The sequence below is a fragment of the Podarcis melisellensis genome (assembly GCF_964234715.1).
Source record: "Podarcis melisellensis genome assembly, chromosome: 10".
Lineage (NCBI taxonomy): Eukaryota > Metazoa > Chordata > Lepidosauria > Squamata > Lacertidae > Podarcis > Podarcis melisellensis.
In genome coordinates, this window is record NC_138542.1 from 61,981,921 (window position 1) to 62,003,413 (window position 21,493).

The following is a 21,493-nucleotide window of genomic DNA, read 5'->3' on the forward strand; positions in this document are numbered from 1 at the left end:
GTCAGCTACTCTTTTGCATACCTAGTTAATTTGTATGTACAAATACTAGCTTTTCAGGTTTAATGACTGTGACTTCAGCTGAGAGCTTAGCCTGGTTCAAAGTTTAGCACTACATAAGCCATAGCCAACTGGTAGGCAGTTCCTGTGCCATTTCATATGTGTAATGGATGTTCCTGATGTCATTATCAAGTATTCCAGTATCACATGTTTTCTGCATTATTTAAAATTTATCACCACTGAAAACATTTGCCCATTGTGGAGTGGAGGAAATGAGACATGCTGCAGATGGTGTTGATTGTAGAAAGAGTTCCCCAAACACTATTTTGAAATAGGCTCAATAATAGTGTAATATCTGGTTACATCCAAGCCATTGATTATAATTCTTGTTTGGTTGCCATTCAGAGTGCACACAGAGTGCCTGCCTATCAGTGTTCAACAAATTTTCTTCTAAGTGAGCCCAGAAGAGTAGCGTATCTTTGCTTCAGAGCTGATTAGCAATGAATTCTTACTGTTGTGTTAAACATATCCTGGTGCTGATCAGAGTGACAACAGAGAGAAGAGTCTACCTTGTTATGTATTAATACTTCTATACCCCCTGTTTACGGTATTTGCACCCAGTAAGCAGAACACAGTCTCTGAATTGGATGGAAAACATGACTGAGAACCACATTCCAAAACAGCACTTCCTACTGCAGTTGATTTCATTAGCAGTGGAGAAAATTCTCAGCAACAAAATATTATGGGTTAAATGCTTATAAAATACACTATTCCCAGACCATACACTATATTTTGGAAGTTTATCTGGATCCCATGGGACCATAAATAACCTTGCATTCATTGTGTGATTAAAAAAATACAGTTTGGGAAGAGCATTAGTTTGAAGTTATTTCCTAGTCTGCCAATGGTTCATCTTCATGTTCAATTTGATTGAAATTGTTGGCAGTTTTGGGTTTTCTCCTCATAGTATCACATCTAAAAACATGCATATTTGAAGCACATTATTAGTAATCCTTGCAACAACCTGCAAGTTACAACAGCATTATTATTTCCATGTTGCAGAAGGGGAACAGAGAGTGGCTTGCTGGGAGCCAGCTTCAAATTCCATGCCAGAGGAGGGATTTGAAATGGAGACATCCTGATTAGTACATTTCCTTTTAACCACACTCACTGCACCAGTTCTGTAGTGATCTTCTCGTAAAGGAATATGTGCACCACTTCCCAATATGTTTTTTTCCTTATGAAGAGACCTCTAATGAGCAGAAAAGCAAAGTGGGTTTTCCCATAACTTGTTTGCAGGTAGTTGATATTGGAGTGCAATTGCTCATCTTCTTGGGCAGGTGGCAGCAGATCTGGTTTATTTTTCCTTGCTCTTGTACGCCCAGGCTTTCCCTGCAATTACTACTCAGGAAAATTGCTTCAGTATTTTTGCCTTTTTATTGGCACAGTGGGGAAGAGGATTAGCTGCTGAAAATTGGAGCAAGCTAGATGAAAGCCTTTTGTCTTGTTTTGTACATGGTTACATTTAACAAGGTTGGGGATTGTGCTTCCTTAGTGCAAAACCTGCTTTTTCCTGGAGGTTTATGAGGAATTTTGTGTATCTGTTTTATTGAAAGAATACTCTGAGATTTTTTATTTGCTCTTAGCCTTAAATATACCGCCCCCTTGCAAAAAAGAAAACCCACAGTCTTCCTGTGGACAACTTGTTTGCATTCTTTTCTAAAATAAGCAAAAGTTCCTACAATGCCCTACGGAAGTATCTGCAGTTGTCAGAACTCTTCTTGGAGGTGGTGGTGGGCCTCTGGGTTGATTCCAGGAATTGATCTGTTTGTATTAATAGGACAGGCCATTAAATGTAGCATTTCTGCGCATTGGCATAATGCTGTTAAGAATGCATTTTTAAAAACACTCTATGTGTTTAGATTCCACCAAAGTGACCTGTGTTGTTGCTCTTTTCTCTTCTAAGACCAATAATATTTTGTGTTGAATCACTCCTGCTCCTCATTCCCACCCCAAGCAATAAGCTTCTCTGTATTTTGATCTGGAGTGTGGGGTGAGACCCATGTTGGGACTTTATGTATTTATTTCATTTCATTTCATTTCATTTCATTGATAACCCTCCCTCCCTCCTGAAGTAGGAATCTAGCATAGTGTAACGTAGCTGATCCATGATGACAGTTCTATCTGATAGTTGCAGCAATCTTACATAATTCTAACTTGATTGTTGATAGTTGCCACCCTATGATATCACATGACCCTCATCTTCTATTCAAGGTTGTTGCACTCACATAAAAAAGCCAGTCAAACTTGTAATGTGTAGGAGCATACCTTCAGTTGGCGGGCAGGAATATGAGAACCACTAATACAGGAAAGGAGGCAACAGAAGATCTGGCTGCTGGGAGTAGCAAAGAACTGCTTTGGTTTTGGCTCTGAGCAGAAGATTCTAATGGTGATTATGCCAATAAAGATTGGCTGTTATTTTGTGAAGGCAAAATAACTCACCTCACTCCTATCTGAGAAAGAATCCTAATGACATTCTGAGAATCCCCATTTTATAAATATATAAAAACAAAAAAAAATGTATTGATGCTGGGAGTAGATTAACTAAGAATTCCATTGAGCAAGGCCACTTATGGTGGTTAACTTGGAGTTTTCCTTGATGAGCATAGCTTGCCAGATCCTTCTGGCGGGCTCCTTTAAAGTGCAACAATAGCTGCAACTTTAGCATAGGTCAAGAGGGACATGGCCTAGGTGATTAAAAATGTTGAATATGTGTAGAATCTTACAGGGAGGATAGACTGGGGGAGGTCTGGGCATTTAGCTGTCCCTAGTCTTTCCTCTTGCACATAACATGTTCTGAGATGTGATGCTCCAGAATATTGTTTTAGAAGTCCACTCCTTAATCCTGTCCTGACCTATTTTATCACTGAAAGCCTGTTCTGGCTTTTATTTTACTTATTTTTAACATTTATTTTTACTTTTGGATGCTTTCCATCTTTTTAAGTCACTTGCAGCACGGAGTGTTATGACCAGCGGGACTCACCCAGTTAGGAACAGATTGATTGGAACTCCTTCAGGCTGGATACATGTAATGCTACTCAAATTTGAATCATCTTCTCATTTATGTTGTGGCACTGTAAATTTATGCAGGTGGAACAGACTTTAGATGGGTTCATTTATGGTGAACTGGTGACCTTGTATCAGCAGTGATGACTTTGATGTTCATGAAATATTCTAAACATTGCAAAAGGAGCTTAAAAATGCATGTTGAAGGCAGCTTCTGTTTCTCATTGTAACGTCAGCTGTGTAGTTTTAAAATATATATACAGTATCCTCTCATTACTGAATTTCAAGCAGGGCACATATCCCTTGTTATCTGGTGAAAGTAGTTAAGCAAGGTTGACCTTAGAATTACCGGATTTTTTTCACTGAATCCGGAGACATTAAATAAATAAATAAATCACGTTTGGGACGTTGATGCTGCAGTGATGACGCCGGCAGAGGGAAGGGAGGCTTTACACTGCCTTTTGGAGCAGCCCCATCCCAACTCCTACTTGCGTGCAAGCAGGAGGGGGCAGGGATCCCTCATCTGGGAAGGCAGGCTTCCCGTTGCCTAACTGAGAGATTCCTGCCCTCTCCTGCTTGCATGCAAGCTCTGATAGGCAGCGTGTTGTTGGGGTCAGGGAAGGTGGAGGCAGCCCGGAAGCTGCATCTTAGAGCCTCTGCACCACCACCCTATAGGGACTTCTGAGCAGCTCCTGAAGCCAGCCAGAGCCAACTGCTCCAGGCTGCTGAGACTGCCGCTGTTGCATTTCCTAGGAACATTAGATGAAATCTGGGGACATACTGGGGATGGAATTTGTCCGGGGACTTATTCGCAAATCCGGGGACTGTCCCTGGGAAACAGGGATGTCTAGTAACCCTACTTTAGAAGCCTCTAACGAGTTACTCTTCCAACTATTTTTTTACTTTTAGACTGATAAATCTTGTGGTCCCAGAGATACAAGCAATGTATAACAGTGATTATGTACAGATGCTTTTTTGTTATATTTTCTTAAGTATATATGAATGAGGAACTTTTAGGTTAATAATACAATACTTTATTGTAAATATTTATTATTTCAAGTGGTGACCAGTGATACGGGTTTTCAAGAAAAATTTCCTTTCTAAATTAGCATAATTTGCATAGGATAGTCTGCATAAAAATATTAATTCTGATGCCTTAGGGTGGAGTGGGGGGCTCATCAGCTGATCACTATGCAGAGTTTACAGAGTGCTTTGTGCAGGAGGTTATCAAGTGCCTGGCAGCATCGCCTGCATGAGCAGGTTCTTTGCAGGAAACTGTTTTGTTCAGCCAATTCAGCAGGCTTTGATTTTACCACAAATCAGCTAATGAACTACACAACTTCAAGCAAGCTTTCCTTTGCCCAATGCACGGTTGGGAGGGAACTTTAAGGCCCCCAATTGTGCATTGGCAGCCACACCTCTATCTCCCCCACACCTGACATCACATGCAGTTAGTGGGTGTGATTTGATGAAAACAGCGTCACAGTCCCAATTTGACCCCTTGGCAGGACAAGTTTGGGCCAGAGGTTTCTACCCCTGCCCTTGAACAATCAAAGTTAGGGTTGTTTACTAAATGAAGCTAAAATGAACATGCTAAGAATTTTGATACTGCCTAGTTTATCTAATATATATTAGCAGTTAGGTGTGTGGCAAATTATTAAAAGTTTAAGGCTGAATGAACAGCTTGCCATTGTTCGAACTTAAAAGAGACACTCCCCACTTTTTCAGGACAGATAAAAGAAAGTACTTCATGCAGCACATAATTAAACTATGCAACTTCCTCCCACAGGAGGCAGTGATGGCCTGCAGCCTAGGTGACTTTAAAGTAGGATTAGACAAGTTCATGGAGAAGAGGGGTATCAATTGCTACTAGCAATAGTGGCTATGCTCTTCCTCCACAGTTGGAGGTAGCAATGCTTGCTGGAAATCACAGGAGGGGAGAGTGCTCTTGGCTTCACTTTTTGCTTGTGGAATTCCCACAGGCATTTGGTTGGCTATTGTGAAAACAGGATGGAAGACTAGTGTCAGGTGCTGGTGGTGGTTGCTTGTGAGTAACCAGGCAGGACTCCGACCTGTCTTTTACAGGTTTTATTGGTACAAACTATTTACAGTGCATAACCACAAAGTTCATGTCCGTCTTAGTCACTTGCAGATTCCGGGAGAGGCCCCTTCCAGTTTTTTCCCCAACATAAGAACTTAGACACTCCAAATCTCCGCCTCCCCTCCTTATGTTTCACCCCTCTGCGCCAGCTGGGTGACGGAAACGGCAGGTGTGCATCTTCGAGCCCTCCCTTCGCTTGGCTGCCCTCTTCCCTCTCTTCTCCACTCCCCACCGCTGGATGAGGAGCTGCTCCTCAGAAGCTTCAGAGGCTCTCTGTATCCCCCTGCCTCCCTCCCCTGTTCCAATGGCAGTCCCCTGACAACTAGATAGTTCTACTGTCTATTGCAACCATGCAGGTAAATAATAATAATAATAATCCTGGGATTCTGATACCATCTGTTGTGTCAAATTCTACATTCTGCACTCCACAGTCCTGACTATGTTGCAACATTGAATTGTTTACTACTGGCAATGTTAAATCTGCATTTGAAATGATCTGTCACCGTAATATCTTTTAGTACTAATTTACAGTATTTCACAACATTTTGTTCCTTTCACAATCTCAAGTTATGTATGTTGCCTTCTAAAATTGTAAATGGGAGATATTTCAGCTCCTAATGTAGTTGAATTATGTCATTGAAATGTATTTAATGAGCATTGATGCCAGGAGCAGCAATGCCAACATGAACAATTACCATGCTTGGTCTTTTATTTTTCTGGAATGTTCCTCATCTTTATTCAGTGTATAAAACTGGCATTTTAATAGCTTGTTTTATTTTATTTTTTTAAAGAAGTTTTGTAACCTTTATTGGTCTTAATGGCAACCCACCTGTTCAGCCTTGTAGTTACTCCCATTTTTACCATTTTGGAGACTTGAGGACAAGAGCTTATTTATATGGTCAAAATAAGGATGATCACTACCTTTATGAATACAGATATCCCTGATACTTAACCATATGTCTCTGCTATCCTATGTTGGGATAATTTAAATGCATACATTTTCTTTGTAGAACAATGAAGTCTACATCACAAGGAAAACAACCCTGAAGCTGTCATGCAGAGTTGAACTGAGTGCAAAGCATTGCATGAGAAACAACCTTGACTTGTACAAGAACATTTAAAGTATCATATAATAGCCAACCCTCCAGTAAAAACTTCCTGCTTTGATTTAGATCTTCACTTACTACAGAGTATCAGCATTTTGTAAGACAGAGCAAGCAAATGTCTTTGTTGTTAATATCTTGTGGCTGTTAATTGATTAGTATGCCAATGGGTTCTAAGACAACTATGGTATATTGTCTGGAGATGATAACATGTTAATAGCTTAAAGTAACAGAGATTTATTTTGAGAATCTGCTTCTTGGGCCCCAAAGAGGTGAGCTGCTGAATTCTAGTTTTAAATTACGGTGTGTTCTGAGTTTTAAACTTCTCCCTCTATCTGAAGTTGTAGGTCAGAATACAATAATCAAGGGCAGACACATTCTCAGATTCTTTTGCAGACACAGCAGGGAATCAGAGCCCCCCCCCATCATTCTGCAGAATGAGTCACTTTCTGAATCCAAACACTAGCAACCTAGGGCTATTCATCTAAAGAGTGATATGAAGGCAGATGTGTATTGTAGCATAATGGCTAAAAGCAAGAGAGAGCCAGTTGGAGAAATTTTCTGTTTGGTAATAAAGGACTTGGCACATATGGCTGGTTGAGGGTAGCAAAAGGGAGCAGTCCTGTTTGGCTTGAAAAAATGGCACCCTCAACAGATATTTCAGGTAATTGCAATCTTAATTTTCAAAACTAGATATCATTAGCAACTCTCATTTTAATATTGTTTAGTAGCATGTTTCCAGAAAAAAACTTAGTTGAGGAAGGTCCTAAGATTTCTGAAAGAAGTCATATATCTAGTCATATTGAAGTAATCAGTGTTGCTTAGTTTACAAGTTTGTGACTGGGAGGCTCTATCTGAGATCTAGACTGTTCTACACATGGTTTGAGAACACACTTTGCTGATTAACATGTTTGCCTGTCCCAGTTGGTTTTTCTGGGATGTGCCCCCAAACAGTGGGTGTAGTCTGCAGCTGCCATGGGTAGTGTCCCTGATTAGAACTCAATTTTGTATTCTTTTAGTGAAATCAGCACATCATTGAGGATAATCTACTTTAGGCTTCTTCTGAGAGAATGAATATTGTAGCATTGCAGGTAATTTTCTAATGCTTTCTGATGCTTTACAAGCTCTTTAAGCATGAAATGTATAATTTCTGAACTTCTAAACTCCTTTCCTTATTCTGAAATATTATAAAACAATTTACTGGTGACACAGCTTATTTTTTAATTCAGTGCAGCTGTTGGATTTAAATATAGTAAAATGTATTTTATAATACTGTAAAATGTCGGAGCAGTATCATTTTAAAATCTTGAGTTTACCACCACCTGGTGACCATCATTGGTTTAGTATTCTCCACGGTTGTGTGACAAGCAATTTGAATAAGGGCAGCATTGCATAAAGTGTGCTTTCTCTTTCTTGAAGTGATGTTTTAATTATTTCTATAACTGATTAATTAACTTTGAGCATATCTCTAAAAGGTATGCTAATGTTGAGGTTGTAGTTAGAAAAATTAGCACTATGAAACTGCAGAAATCTTTTTGGCCAGCTGAGGGCACCACCTTCTTTACATTTCTATGATCTGTGTTTAGAAGGTTTCAAAAAACAGAATTGGCTTCCCTGATTGCATCTTGAGTAGAATCAGAACGATTGTTTTACTTCTCCGCATACTAAACAAAACTGCCCCATGAGTTTGAAGTTTATACAGGAGGCTCCAATACAGGAAATCATTTTAAAGCCAGACTTTCCTTTAAACGTCTGCATACAGCTCTGCTTTGTAGATTGTATACACAGATTGCATGTTTCAGGGATAGATCTGGAATTGTCTCTGCTGTCTTAAACTCGAATATTTGCTTGGTAGTGAATGGCAGGTACAGCTAATTTGGAACAACTGTTTCTTAGGGAATATAAATAAATGCTGTTTCATTTTTATAATTGTTTCTGGCTTGTGTAGCAAGTAATATTCTTGCTGTACCAGGGCTTTATATATGTGTGAGTACAATGCATCCAGATTAAAAACTTGTTATTAAAAGTTTTAATAGAAAGTACTATATGGCCATTTATAGCAGCGTTTCCCAACTGAGGGTCTTATATCCCTCTGGGGGCCCCCTGGATATTCCATGGGCGGCACAGGTGAAAATCACATAAATGGGAGTGGCACAGCACAAGGCTAGGGGGCCACAGAGGGAAGTGAGCAGTGAAGGCGGGAAATCATTTTTTAAAACTCCTGATTGGCTATCCGCTTGGCCAAGGTAAGGGGGCAGCCCACCAGGGCCTAGTGCTAGTTTTTGCAACTTGGGTTTGCATTGGTACATCAGGGGAGAAGGAGGCTGAAAGTGCACCGATAATCTCCACTCCTCAGGGAGGCAAAGCAAAAGGAAACTCAACCCAGATTGGGCTCACCACCACAAACTACCCTCCCTGCACCCTCCTGTCTCTAGTGACGTCCACCTCCCCCAGATAATCACCCTCGCCGCCACGTGTCCCTTTCCAAGTCCTGAAGGGGGTCTCTCCAAAGTGCGCTTTGGTGCACGGCAGCTGGCATCTCTTCTGCGTGCGTCTCTCTCTCTCTCTCTCTCTCTCCATCTTTGGAAGTGTGGCACTCAAAACGGAAGTAACACCCCCCCCCCCCGAACGGAGTTCATCCGCATCCCCCCAAAAATCACAAGACGGAACACTCATTCCCGGGTTTGAAGTGTTCGTAATCCAAAAAGTTCATTAACTAGGCTGTTCGTAATCCGAGGTACCACTGTATAAGAATCTTTGTATTTGACAAGCAGCTAGAAGTTCTAACAAAAAGTTGGTGTAGTCTAGTGGCTACGAGTGAGTATCAAATATACATAATTCTACTGTGAACTGACATCCCATCTCTCTTTTGAAACACTTCACAGTGGTACCTCGGTTTAAGAACAGCCCTGGTAACAAACTATTCAGTATAAGAACTCCGCAAAACTGGAAGTAGTGTCCCTGTTTGTGAACTTTACCTCGGTCTAAGAAAGGAATCCGAATGGTGGAAGGGCACCGGTGACTGGAGGCCTCATTAGGGAAAGTGTGCCTCGGTTTAAGAACGATTTCGGTTTAAGAACGGACTTCCAGAACGGATTAAGTTCGTAAACTGAGGTACCACTGTACTTGGAGCAGTCCTGGTTTGTTTCCAGTGGGAGAGGGAGATGGGTGAGGCTCCCGTTTTGACCAGTAGAGCCCCTGATCCAGAACCCCCAGGTCAGGTAAGTGTGTGGTGGGGTGGCAATGGGTAGGGCTGGGCGAGCCAGAACTGCCTGTTGCCATCGCTAGTGCTGGGCCCGGTGGCAGCCTGGGCCTGACTCTGTGAGGCACAGGGTGCAATCCACCCTGAGTGCCTAGTGGATCAGAGCCTTTGGATGTTGCCAAGAGGCGCAGGGCCTGTCGGCAGCAGCAGCAGCCCGGTTTTGCAAGATGCAGGGTGAAATGTACCCAGTGCCTAGCCGAGCAGGGTCATCTGGTGCTGCTGATTTGCATCTAGGAAATAACAGTGTCTACTTAGTAGAAAGCCATACTGAGTTCAGTGGACATGATAGTGGCTGCAGATACTTCTTAGTTCAGGTATTTTGCAAGAGGTTTATAGTTTAGAAATATATAATTTTATTTTGCAAGGTCCTAAGTAACCTCTGTTATCGTTTGATGTAATTGAACCTGCATAAGTCTAAATAACTGGGTACAGGCTTAAGTCCATTCACTCCAGTTGTATCTTGAAAAGGTATGAATGCACTCCATTCATCCTCATGCCTCTTTTTGCAATCTCACTCTTCTCACCTCATGTAAAGGTGTACAAATTGCAGCCTTGCAGGGAGAAGTTTGCCATCTAAAATATTAGATGTTAAAACTGCATTTTTCTTAAGCATAGGTGTAGAAAAGCAAAACATAAAATACGTTGCAATACAGTATGTAACCTTGGGTTACATACGCTTCAGGTTACAGACTCCGCTAACCCAGAAATAGTGCTTCAGGTTCAGAACTTTGCTTCAGGATAAGAACAGAAATCGGGCTCCGGCGATGCAGCAGCAGCAGGAGGCCCCATTAGCTACAGTGGTGCTTCAGGTTAAGAACAGTTTCAGGTTAAGAACGGACCTCCGGAACGAATTAAGTACCATACTTAACCTGAGGTACCACTGTATTTCCTGACTAATGCACCATTATGTGCTTGATTCACTTTAAAACACAAGAGGGCAGCTATAGTAGATTATGTTAATCAAATCTAAAGTTGCAGTCGAATGCACAGTGGATTCCCATAGTGTGTGGTGGATTTAGAGCACCTTTTTCAAGAGACATCATTAACTCATTAAAGATTCCCTTTTTTAAAAAAAACCCCCATATATGTGCTCTAATTATTCTTGGATCTGGCACAAAGAAATGGCTATGTTTCTGTAACATTACTGTATATTACAACAGAGTTCTATAACATTACTGTATGTTGCAATAGAGCTGGCAAAATTTTATACATTCGAGAACATAATTTCATGCAGTTCCAAATGGTTAAAATCAAAGTGTTGTAGATTCCAATAAATGTTTTAGAAAGCTAATGTTCTCTGTTCAGCTGGCTACAGGACAGTTCAGAAATGGCTAAATACTTGTCAGTGTTTTGTAAAATGCTACACAATTTGTGGGAGTAGCATATATGCTTGTTTAATGTTTTAATTTAATATTTTAAGTAATACTTTCATTGAGTAATACTTTCATTGAAATAGCCCAGTTATTCAGGAATGCCCAGATAGGAACCCATGAGGACTATAAAGAAACTATAATGCCTTAAAACATTTATATTAACTAGGCAATTGTCCACAGCCAAAAGCAAAATGAAAATTTACATGGTTGTGAACAGGAAGCTGCCAGAATGGGAGATAAGCAGTGTTTGAGCCATTTAAATTTGTTGGGTTGCATTAGGCAATCAAAATTAATGTGCTGTGTTCCCTCCCGTCCCCAAGAATTATAAAGCCCTCTTGCATGAACAGAGCCAACCTGTTTGACTGTGTCTCTTTTGTGTGAAGTTTGGTATGGCATTAAGAGGAGGTCAGGATGTGTGCCTGATTGCTGATGTCCTGCATTCATAAAGCAGATGCCTCCCCTTGGTGAGTAGATGGTGCCACTTGAGTACTTAATTTTGTGAAATACCTGACAATATTGCACTGTGATCAAAGAGTAGTTGCGGTGATTACTGCTCCTTGATAAAATATGAATAATTTCCCAGTCATAATTAGGTCATAATATATTTGCATGTTTTATGTAAGATTAGTTTACATAGAACTTTCTTGCCAACAACTTGTGTGAAAGTCAGGTAAATGCAGTCTTTTGTGTTACTAATAGGCTTTTTAAGATGCAGTAACGCAGCTGAGAGAATTGGACTATAATTTTTGTCTGATAATTGAAACCTGAAATTAGACATGGGTATTGGATTTCATCTTTAAAAAATTCCCAGATCCAGGTCAACTTTGCTGTTGCTGTTAAATAAGAAAGGGAGAGAACTTTGTTTAAATAATAGTAGATGAGCAAATAGTAAAACGAGATAACAGTTTACATTTGGCCCATTACTTGTAATGAATGGAAGTACTTCTTATTCTGTAGAAACCATATACACAGGTTTTGTTTCTTTTCTAATATGTGGCACTATACTGTGCAAGTGCTCCTGTTGACTGACAATATTCTCAAGCTAGGAGTGTGCCTTTTGTAACTTACAACTTACACTTGTTTAACAAGTGCGATTTCAACTTCAACTTTGAAGGCCAGCTGGAGGAAGTCACACAAATTAAACGCATAGGAAATGAAGAGCTCAAAAGCTCTTTTTGTTCAGGATTTTCCTGGTACAGAATGAGCTTTTAAGCTCTCAGACTTGCTTACTGGGCTCTGCAAGGCTTTCACGAGATCTTGTAGGAATTCAGATGAGCCTTTGATATCTCGTGAGAGGCTCCCAGAGCCCATGTAAGAACATCCTAGAGCCTGGTAGGCTCCCTTGTTTCTGGTTTTTACTAACCATAGTTTCAAACCAGTATCAGGCACACTGTGGTATATGCCAACCTCCAAATCATTGTTTTTAAAATTGGGTTTTGGAAATCTAGGTTTGGAACTTGGTTTAGGGTCATCATCACAAATATACCGTATTTTTCGCTCCATAAGGCGCACCTAGTTTTTAGAGAGGGAAATCAAGAAAAAAAAATATTCCCCCCCCCCCCGCCCCAAAGAACAGCTCAGAGCTTCTCGGGGCTGCTGGGGGAAACCCGGGTCCCCCCCCCCCCCAGCCCCAAAGAGCAAAGAAGCCAAGACAGCCAGCAGGATCCATTACGCTGGCTGTCTTGGCTTGTGCAATAGCCGTGCGCAGCCTCTCCGCTGGCTGTCGTGGCTTGTGCCAAGGCTAAAGAGGAAGCCAAGACAGCCAGCTGTCTTGGTTTCTTTAGCCGCGTGCAGCCTTTCCCAGCCGGAGAGGCTGTGCGTGGCTATGGCAATTTCCCCACCTCCCACAAAAGCCCACAGGAGCCTTACACCCTTTAAGGAGCGCGCGGCTCCTGCAGGCTTTTCTACCAGGAGGGAGAAGGGACTGACTGGCCGCGTCAATTTGGATGAAGGAACTATGTGTTGAGATTATTTCATTGCAGGACGTTGGACTAGATGACCCTCAGAGTCCCTTCCAGCTCTACATTTCTATGATTCAGTATTTTGACACCTGTCACTTGAACAACTGATAACCACAAAAAAGTTTTGTGGTTCTGCTCGCAAATATAACCAAAGACTATGCCTATACATTTTTTTCTTTTTTGCCTGTTTAAAAAATACTTCTGTATTTATGTAAGATGATTTAGTTTTATTTTGACACATTGATATTAAGGTTAGAATATCTTTGCTCTTCAAATGCTTCATACACTGATCAAAAGAAATGTGTGAGAGCTGCTGATAAAAGCATTATTGCATGCACTTACCTAGAAAACAGGGCAGATCTTGTTAGAATAAAAAAAAAAAACACCACCACCTCAAGCATCCAAAATATTTGCTCTTCTACCTTCTAAATTTGTACTGAGCAAGTGTTACCCACACCTCATTAAAGCTCGTAATAAAGTTTTATTGTGGTACTTCTTGATTGAAAGATACTCCACTGGAGATTAATGCTAAAATATTGAAAATTGAATTGTTGTAAACTTAATTGTTTTCTTTGTGGCAAATTTGCTAGACACCTAGAATGAAACTATTAAGAACAAATTGATTTTGGTAGTTCATTCTTTACAAAAAGACTTAGCAATCAAATTTGTGCTTATTTGTGCTACTAAATTAAGTCAATATTAGCGACCCCAGGCATGATTTTCCTTTTCCAGATTGATAGCTAATTAGGATGTTTGTTCAAAATAACTTCTGCTTGCTTAGTTCTATGTTTTGTGTATGTTGATATAAGAAAAATAAAATACAGGCCTCATTGGGATACGATCTTACATTTCTCTGTGTTACTATAAATGTTTCTGCACCACTCTAGTTGTGGTTATCTGAGTCCTTGAATTGGTTTGTTCAAGATGCATTTTACTATACTGCACACTGATTGATAGCTTGATGTTTTGAAGAAGATGGTGCAATAAAAATCCCATCTATCATTTTGTACAAGTTTATAAGGGATGACTTTGGGAAATTCCCTCATTGGGTAGTAAGCATTTTGTTGATGCCTAGATTATTTAAATTACCTTAATGTTTATATCTTTTTCAAAACTGCTACTTTTTAAAAGTGTGGCTTGTTCCTCTGCTTAAAACAATACAGGTAGAAACAAACATTTCTATTCAAGAGATTGTATCATGAGTAAAGGAAATACTGGAAGAAGAGGGGAAACTACTATCAGAGATTTCTTTAACTCTTTTGGTCTAGACTCTAGAATAAGAAAGAAAGTCTTTAATGAGCACTGGACTGGTTCCCATGTAATACTAAACCATTGTTTAGCTCTATGTAGACAAGTCTCAGCAATCTCAAGTGAAATGTTGAACTGAGTTTCTGCCAAGTTTACATCATTGTGAATAATCTCACTTTAGTGTCACTTGTGAACCAGGAGTCCTGATTAAAACAAGCAGTGGTTAGTTGCTAAACAAGCTAATTTGTTTGAAGGTGGTTTGTTTTGCAAATAACCATGATTTGTTTGAAACTAGGATCCCTTGTTTGCATGTAATGCTATGCCTATATTCTTATGAAGAAGTTAAATACATTTTTATTAAAGATTGACAAGAGGGAATGGTTTGTTTTTTTTCTATAGCTACTTTGAATCCAAGAACCAAGGGTTTCTTGGAATTCATTGAAGTCTGTACATGTTTGCCCACCCATCTGTCCACCCATATGTAATATAGAGAGAGACATTTATATGCATATCTCAACTGCTGTTGGTAGCTTACTCATTAACACAGAGTACCACATATTTCTAAGTGAAGTTACACAAATTTTGTCTGACCTTGATTGCCAACCAGAACCTCATGGTTGCCAGGAGCACTCCACTCTTCCTCATCCCCAAGATTTGGTGCTCTGTATGACAGCAGCTCTAGACTCCACTCCTGTTCTAAGGTGGGAGCAGGAAACGGCAACTGATGAGGACTGTTCCTGCAGGTACCTTCTCCATCTTCAAAGCAGGAATGGGAGAAATGGTCCATTGAGAATAGAGCATTGTATTGTAGGGTTCCATTTGGAGAGATATGCTTCTGCTGCTTCTTTTCTCACTCCCGCCCCTCATCAAAACAATCTCTCTTAGGAGAAGGATGGAAAGAAAATCAGGATCTAGCTGTGCTATGTTCTTTTTCGTGGATTGGAATAGATTTAGCTCCCTGTTTTCTTGCATTCCTCCATCACTCTGGCAGGGGGTGAAGGAGGGAGATGAAGTTTGTGCTCAGTCTCCATAGCAATGCTATGGATGCTGTCTGTGGGCTGGTGTTCTTTTGCCCTCCAAGATTCAATGGCAGCTGCTCCTCCTGGCAACTCACTGTGAGAGTTGGGAGGGGAGCATGCAAAGTATGCATGTAGTAGCCCAGAATATGGATGAAGACAGGTGAAACTTACGTAAGTGAACTGGAAGGTGTGCAACCTCACATCTCTTTATTTAACAAGGATGTTAAAATTATTATTTTGTGAAATATATTATTGCACCTAACCAGCAGCCGTATTTTTTTATAGGTATGTTCTTTTGCAAATATTTCCCCCCTTTCTCATTATAGTGAAGCAGCATCTTTATTATCTTTTGTCTTCTCTAATAAGATGTTATACGGTACATATTTGAGAAAAGAGTTTACAAGAATCAAATTTCTGACTACTTAGATTAATCAAGTTTTATGTCATATTCTTTGCACTTTTATTCTTTGTATTTCCCATTATCACATCCTTAATTTGTAAATACCATAATGTTACCTTTGTTCTTCTCTTGCTAATTTGGCTCTTTTGAAGCTTCTCCTAGTTTCAACAACAAAAGTAGATCGATAATTGGAATGTTCAGTTTCAGATGATATACCAACTGTTAGCAATAGGTGATATTCAGTTGTGGCAGTTCATTCATTTCAGCAGTAATTCTGCTGGCAGGAACCTTGGTTTTAGTGTAGTGCAACTGTCAAATCCAGAGGGTATATTGCGCTTGCAAAGATGTTGAACAATCTCTAGTGCAACTACTGCTGCTATTAGAGTATTAAGAACCATTGCAAAATACTCTTATTAAGCTTGTGTGCTACCACTTACACAACACCATCTCTTAAACTTCTTGTGCTAAAGTTGCATTGAATCTCACTCACTGACTGGAGAAGCTTAGACAGCTAATAAAGTACAGTCAAAGTCCATTTCCCAGACCTAGTGGGAATAGTTCAGAAAAGGTGAGTGAGAACTGCCTATCTGATTTGATGAGGAATGAGTCTGCTTTATATTGGATTTAATTTTTATTTGAAATGATAGTAAAACAGTGAAATCTGGTTTCACTGGATTTAAACAGAAACAACTTAAGTAGCCATTGCAGTACTTAAGTGCAATGTTGAAACAACTTAAATAAAAATCTTAGTTGGTTTGCTGTTTTTCCATGGCCTGCCAGCTATCTGTAAGTCAATTAAGCTGTGATGAATAGTACAATTCCAAAGTGCAGTGTTAGAGTGTGGTCTTTTCTAATTATATTGTGAAACATAATATTATTCTGGGGTACAGACCAGTGTACAGAACAAACTAAGGATGCTAGATAGTACCAGACTAAAGTGGATTAGATTTACGAATACTAACATGAACCTTCGGGTGCAAAATTTACAGTTGAAAGAATATTCTGCTAAGATTTGAGGGTCAAATGGTGATCCAGTTAAGTGTTATTCTCATCTATCAAAGAATAGTATTGAAGTCTGGGTATATGTTACAGCCAAGTGTTGCAAACAGCCTCTTGCACACGTGGTCCAATTAATTCTAAGGGGATAGAGAGGTCATGAGAGAGGAGAAAATCAATACTTCATGGTGGTTCTGATTTGCTTATTGCAGTTAGTGATTTTTTTAAAGATTTGATTTACAGCCCTGTGTTGCTTTGAAAGTAGGCCATCACACACAGAGATGCCTAGCATCAGACTGTTTTTTCAAAGTGGATACAGAGCATGCTCATATTGAATATTTACTCTGAGATTGCAGCCTCTCAGAGCTCCGTCAGTGAAACAGTCATCGAAGTGAGAAGGAAAAGAGCACAGCATGTCCTTTTGTCACTGTTATGTTTGCGAGTACATGATTTATTAGTAGAACTGAAGACTTAAGTTGGAGATAAGCCTGAATTTAGCAAGAGCACAATTTCAACAACAAGCTGTTCTAGGTAAGTTAATATGGGCTGTTTTCCTCTCCCTTGTGTCTAACACAGGAATATAGCTTTATTTTGCTTCCAAGTCTAGCCCCAGAAATACTCTTTATTTCTTTACGCAGTTGAATAACAACAGATTATTATTGTCATCTAAACTGAGCTTCTATATTGGCAGTAGCAAGAATATCATTTAATTGTTGTGTGTGACCATTACCAGTGGAGTGAAGTAAAGTAGCATGCCCTTTACAAAAAAGATTTCAAGGAAGTGGGACCATTCTATAGCAGGAATGAAAAACTGACATGAGACTTATTTTCCCTTCTATGGGCTGCACATGCTTAATTGTCCTAGTAATATCTTTCAGATGTGTAAATTTATTCATGTTCTGTATTGGTTGTAGTTTAAATCTGTTTCTTTGCCTGTTGAGGCTCTTCGAAGGCATGATGATCAATGTTTTCAAAACAATTACAGAGTGAATCGTATAGCATTCATTGTTTGTATAGTTCCTAGCAAAAACAGTTCTGTTATACTTTAATATATTTGTTTAATCTTGATATTATGCACTATATGAAACAGAAGGCAATTTATTTTAGTAAACTTTAAGAAATTGTTTGTGTGCAGTGGGAGGTATGTGTGGATATACTTACATGAAGTAAAATTAATGGTAGGTAATGTTGCATCTATTTGTACTGAATGATTTGAGTAACCTTTTGAAATGAGTATAATTTATTTGACAAGCATTTTGTTAAACATGTCTAATTATTTTTCATAGCCATATTATTCCCTCAGCTGTTCAAGATTCTATATTCTGCATTGCATTTTGCAGAAGTGACTTGTCTGTTTAACTTAAACATAAAAATGCTAAAGGTGAACCATGTAGTTTGTGCCTACTGATCAAATAGATACTGTTGAAAATAAAATTCTTTTTAAACACTGATTTAAGTGTTTAAATAAAATAAAACATTGATTTATAAACTGATTTAAGAATGGTTACCTTGTAATTTTAAGCGCAGGTACCTGTTGCCTGATGCAAAATGATCCGTGAACATACACAAGTATACATAAAAAGATTGCATGCATGTAAGCATTTTGGCTCACTAGTTGAACGTTGTATCTTATTTGGGGATGATAGCTAGGCACTTTGTAGAGGTTTTAAAAAGGAGAGGAAGGATTTGGTACAAAACAGATTGCTTTCAGGCAAAGGCGGGGTTTCCACCTTTCAATTCATTTTAAATTCTTGTCATGCAAGCAGTAAATGATGTAAATGGGCACTGTAAATGTATCTGTAGGTACCATGTACATACCAAGTTATAAAGATGGTGCTATTGTTTATTATTGTGATGGTCACATGTTTTTATGAAGGCTCACAGTGTTTAAAGTAATTTCAATAACAGAAGATTTGCCAAGACAGTAGTCACTAAGACTAAGCCCACATCTATCTCTATTTCTTTGAGTAATTCCTCTGTAAACAGTTATGTGTTCAGCTTACTCAGAAAATGTGAAAATCTAGAGGATTGTTTCCACACCTGTGATGTCATTTTTAGACTTGGTTTCATGTTGGAAAACTCACATGTTACAAATTACATCAGCATAATAACTAATATTTGGAAATTTAACACATTTTATAGCCCAGTGTTCAGAATGCTTTCATGTAAAAATACACGAGGTAAGCTTGAGTACCTTTTAAGAGGCTAATGCTCACTCTAGAAAGCTCATCATGTATGCTTTTGCAAGTAATTTGATTTTTTTTATTGTATCGTACACAGCATGCTCTCCAGTGCGAATACCTATATGAAACACACACGCTGCTGCTTGCTGATTAATGTAGAGCTCTCTCTGCAGGGGTTGAAGGATGTTATGAATAGATATATTCTGTGAAGAGAGGCTTGCTGATTTTTGTTCAGTAGGGTTTTCAGCAAGGCTAGCAAGAATACACAAATCTGGAAAAATATGTATTTATAGGGTGTTTGAAATCTTTGCTACACAAGGCTAGGGTTTCATACTGCCTATGGATCTGAGGACATGCCTAAGAGGAACAGTTTTTCATTTTGAGCAATAAGAAATAAACACACAAAGTTTCACTGTGGAAAACACATGTTTTACATGCAGAAGGTCCCAGGTTCGTCCCTTGGTAGCTAAAAAGATTTCAGAGAATATGGTTCCTGGGAGAGACCTGGCAGACCTTGGAGAGCTGCTGTCAAGCAAATTAGACAGTACTGCCTTTTGAACAGCAGCCCTCCTTGCCATATGACAAGCTACTTTCAAAACCAAGGGGGATTTCCAAAGATAGGTTGTGAAACATCACAGGGGTCTAATAAGAAACAAGAATCAATCCTGGCAGACCTGGCATACCTGAAGTAGGCATTTTTCTACAATGCTGGCATCTTGGAGGAATTGTGGTTGGAGGGGGAAGGCCTAATATAAGGTAATACTGCAGTATAATATTGGCTCTTCTCTTTGCTCCCAATCAAATACTCTTTGAATTTGTATTATGTTTACCAAGTCCCCCCCCCCCCAAGAATTGCTTGTGTCTGTGTTCTTACAGCATTCAAGATCATCTGTAATGCCATATCATAGGCTTTGGTTATTATGAATGAGGTCCAGCGTAGCACCAGCAGATGAGACAGGACTTCCCCTTCTCCCCTGCAGCTCCTGAACCCTTCCGATCGACTCCAGAGTATTCAGAGGAGATTTGAGGTTATTACAGAGTGGAGGATAGGGAAGAAAAATGGTATGTGAACATAGAAAATGATACTTTTGACTTCTGTTTTGGTATGCCTTGTGGTGGCATTCAGTATGGAGACTAGATTCTGTCTGAAATCAATCAGTGTTTTAGTTGGGTTTATTTATTATTTTGTAAAAATTATATACTGCTTGATTGGGTTTTGTTTTTTAAAAAAACAAGCCTGAATGCAGTTTCCAAAAAGATTTCTTAAGAATAAAAAGAATAATTCCAAAAGCATAATTGCTTACTGGTATAAAAGTATTTTACTGCTTACCTTAATATGCTGCTTACTGTTGTAGTGTACAGAAAGGGGAGAAATTAGGTACCAGAGTAGATTTGTGGAAGATGCTAAAACAGGTCTCTAATATGCCAAAGGGTCGTATTTTCTTTGGGGCCTTTAAAATGTGTATACAGTATAGCTGATACAGTACTGAGAAGCTCAGTATAAACTCATTGCTACTAAGGAAAAGCTGGATACATTGAGAAGAAAAAGACCACCAGGAGTGTATATTTTTAAAGCACATAGAAATTTCCATCACTCATGAAATACATGGGTTTGATAGATATGCACATGGTAGTATGCCACCCTGTAAATGGATTGATTAGACTAAACTTATGATGCTTAAGCATAACACATGAATTCTTGTTAAAATAATCCTGTATGTTGATTCTAGGAATCACATTATCTGGATATCAATAGTTGGAGTATGTTAAGTATATTAATATAAATCACAATGAAAATGTATTTTGCTTCCACTGGAATTGTGCTGTGTTCCTTGGGCAAGGTATTTTCTCTGTTCACTGTTGTACTGAGGACACTATCAGTAGAAAACATAATGATGGAGTGCAATTAAACTGACTGTGTCTAGATTAGCAAGATAAGAGATGTCATTCTGAATCAACCCATTTATTCATCAAATCGGATATCTTGCTTTTGGCAGTGGCAAATACTTAAATGCTTCAAAGGAAGTAAGAAAACCCTTCTTAATGCACCTGGCCAATTGTGCAATTATCTGCTTTCTGCCCGAATGCTCAGTTTATAAAAATAGCTGTTTTACAACTCCCATGGTGCAGAGTAGGCTTCCTGGATTGGTATTGGTATTGATTTTAATTGGTCTTATCTCAGTAAGGCTCAGGTTGGGAAGAAACACAGAAAAAGAACTCTGATTCCAGGATTTTTATCGTAATAGCAAATATTGTACAGTGGTACCTCGGGTTACAGATGCTTCAGGTTACAGACTCAAGTTACAGACTCCGCTAACCCAGAAATAGTACCTCAGGTTAAGAACTTTGCCCTTATTGGAGCCTTGCACACATGCGCAAAAGAGCCAAGAGCCTTGTGTCCCTCTTCAAAAACTGAAAAAGGAGAGCTTCATGCATGCTTCTGATTTTCTTTCATTTGTGAAAGCAGGGGATACTCTGGTACCACTTTGTTTACCTCCATCACAGAGAGAAGCTATTCAGAATATTAAGCAAAGAGATTAAAGCACACTTGACAGTTTATTTGGCAGAACCAAACAAATTATACATCCCTTTGATAAGGCAGCTGGGAAGACTGCTAGTGGTGATGGAGAGGGAGCTGGAGTCTCTAATGGTATTCTAATTCTTGAACATGACTGTTTTTAAGAAGTAATATTCTTATTTCTCTTCAAATGTCAGCATGTGTTGTTACGATTAGGGAAAAAAATTATCTTCAGCATTGAGAACAAATGCCTGTGTTCTTCCCAA

General features: G+C 39.2%; 1 protein-coding gene and 1 long non-coding RNA gene across 23 annotated transcripts in view; one reads left to right on the plus strand and one right to left on the minus strand.

The window, feature by feature from the left end:
• Positions 1-21,493, minus strand: part of LOC309378900 — a 485,967-nt gene that overhangs the window by 66,111 nt on the left and 398,363 nt on the right. The window lies entirely within an intron of this gene.
• PLEKHA5 (pleckstrin homology domain containing A5) overlaps positions 1-21,493 on the plus strand; it is a 170,730-nt gene that overhangs the window by 50,214 nt on the left and 99,023 nt on the right. Inside the window, exon 1 of one of the 22 annotated variants that reach the window (XM_081926772.1) lies at positions 16,908-17,057. The exons of the other annotated variants lie outside the window; for them this stretch is intronic. The gene's annotated coding sequence lies outside the window, so the exon portion shown is untranslated. Of the gene's footprint in view, positions 1-16,907; positions 17,058-21,493 lie in introns of those variants that run through there. 22 annotated transcript variants of the gene reach the window in all.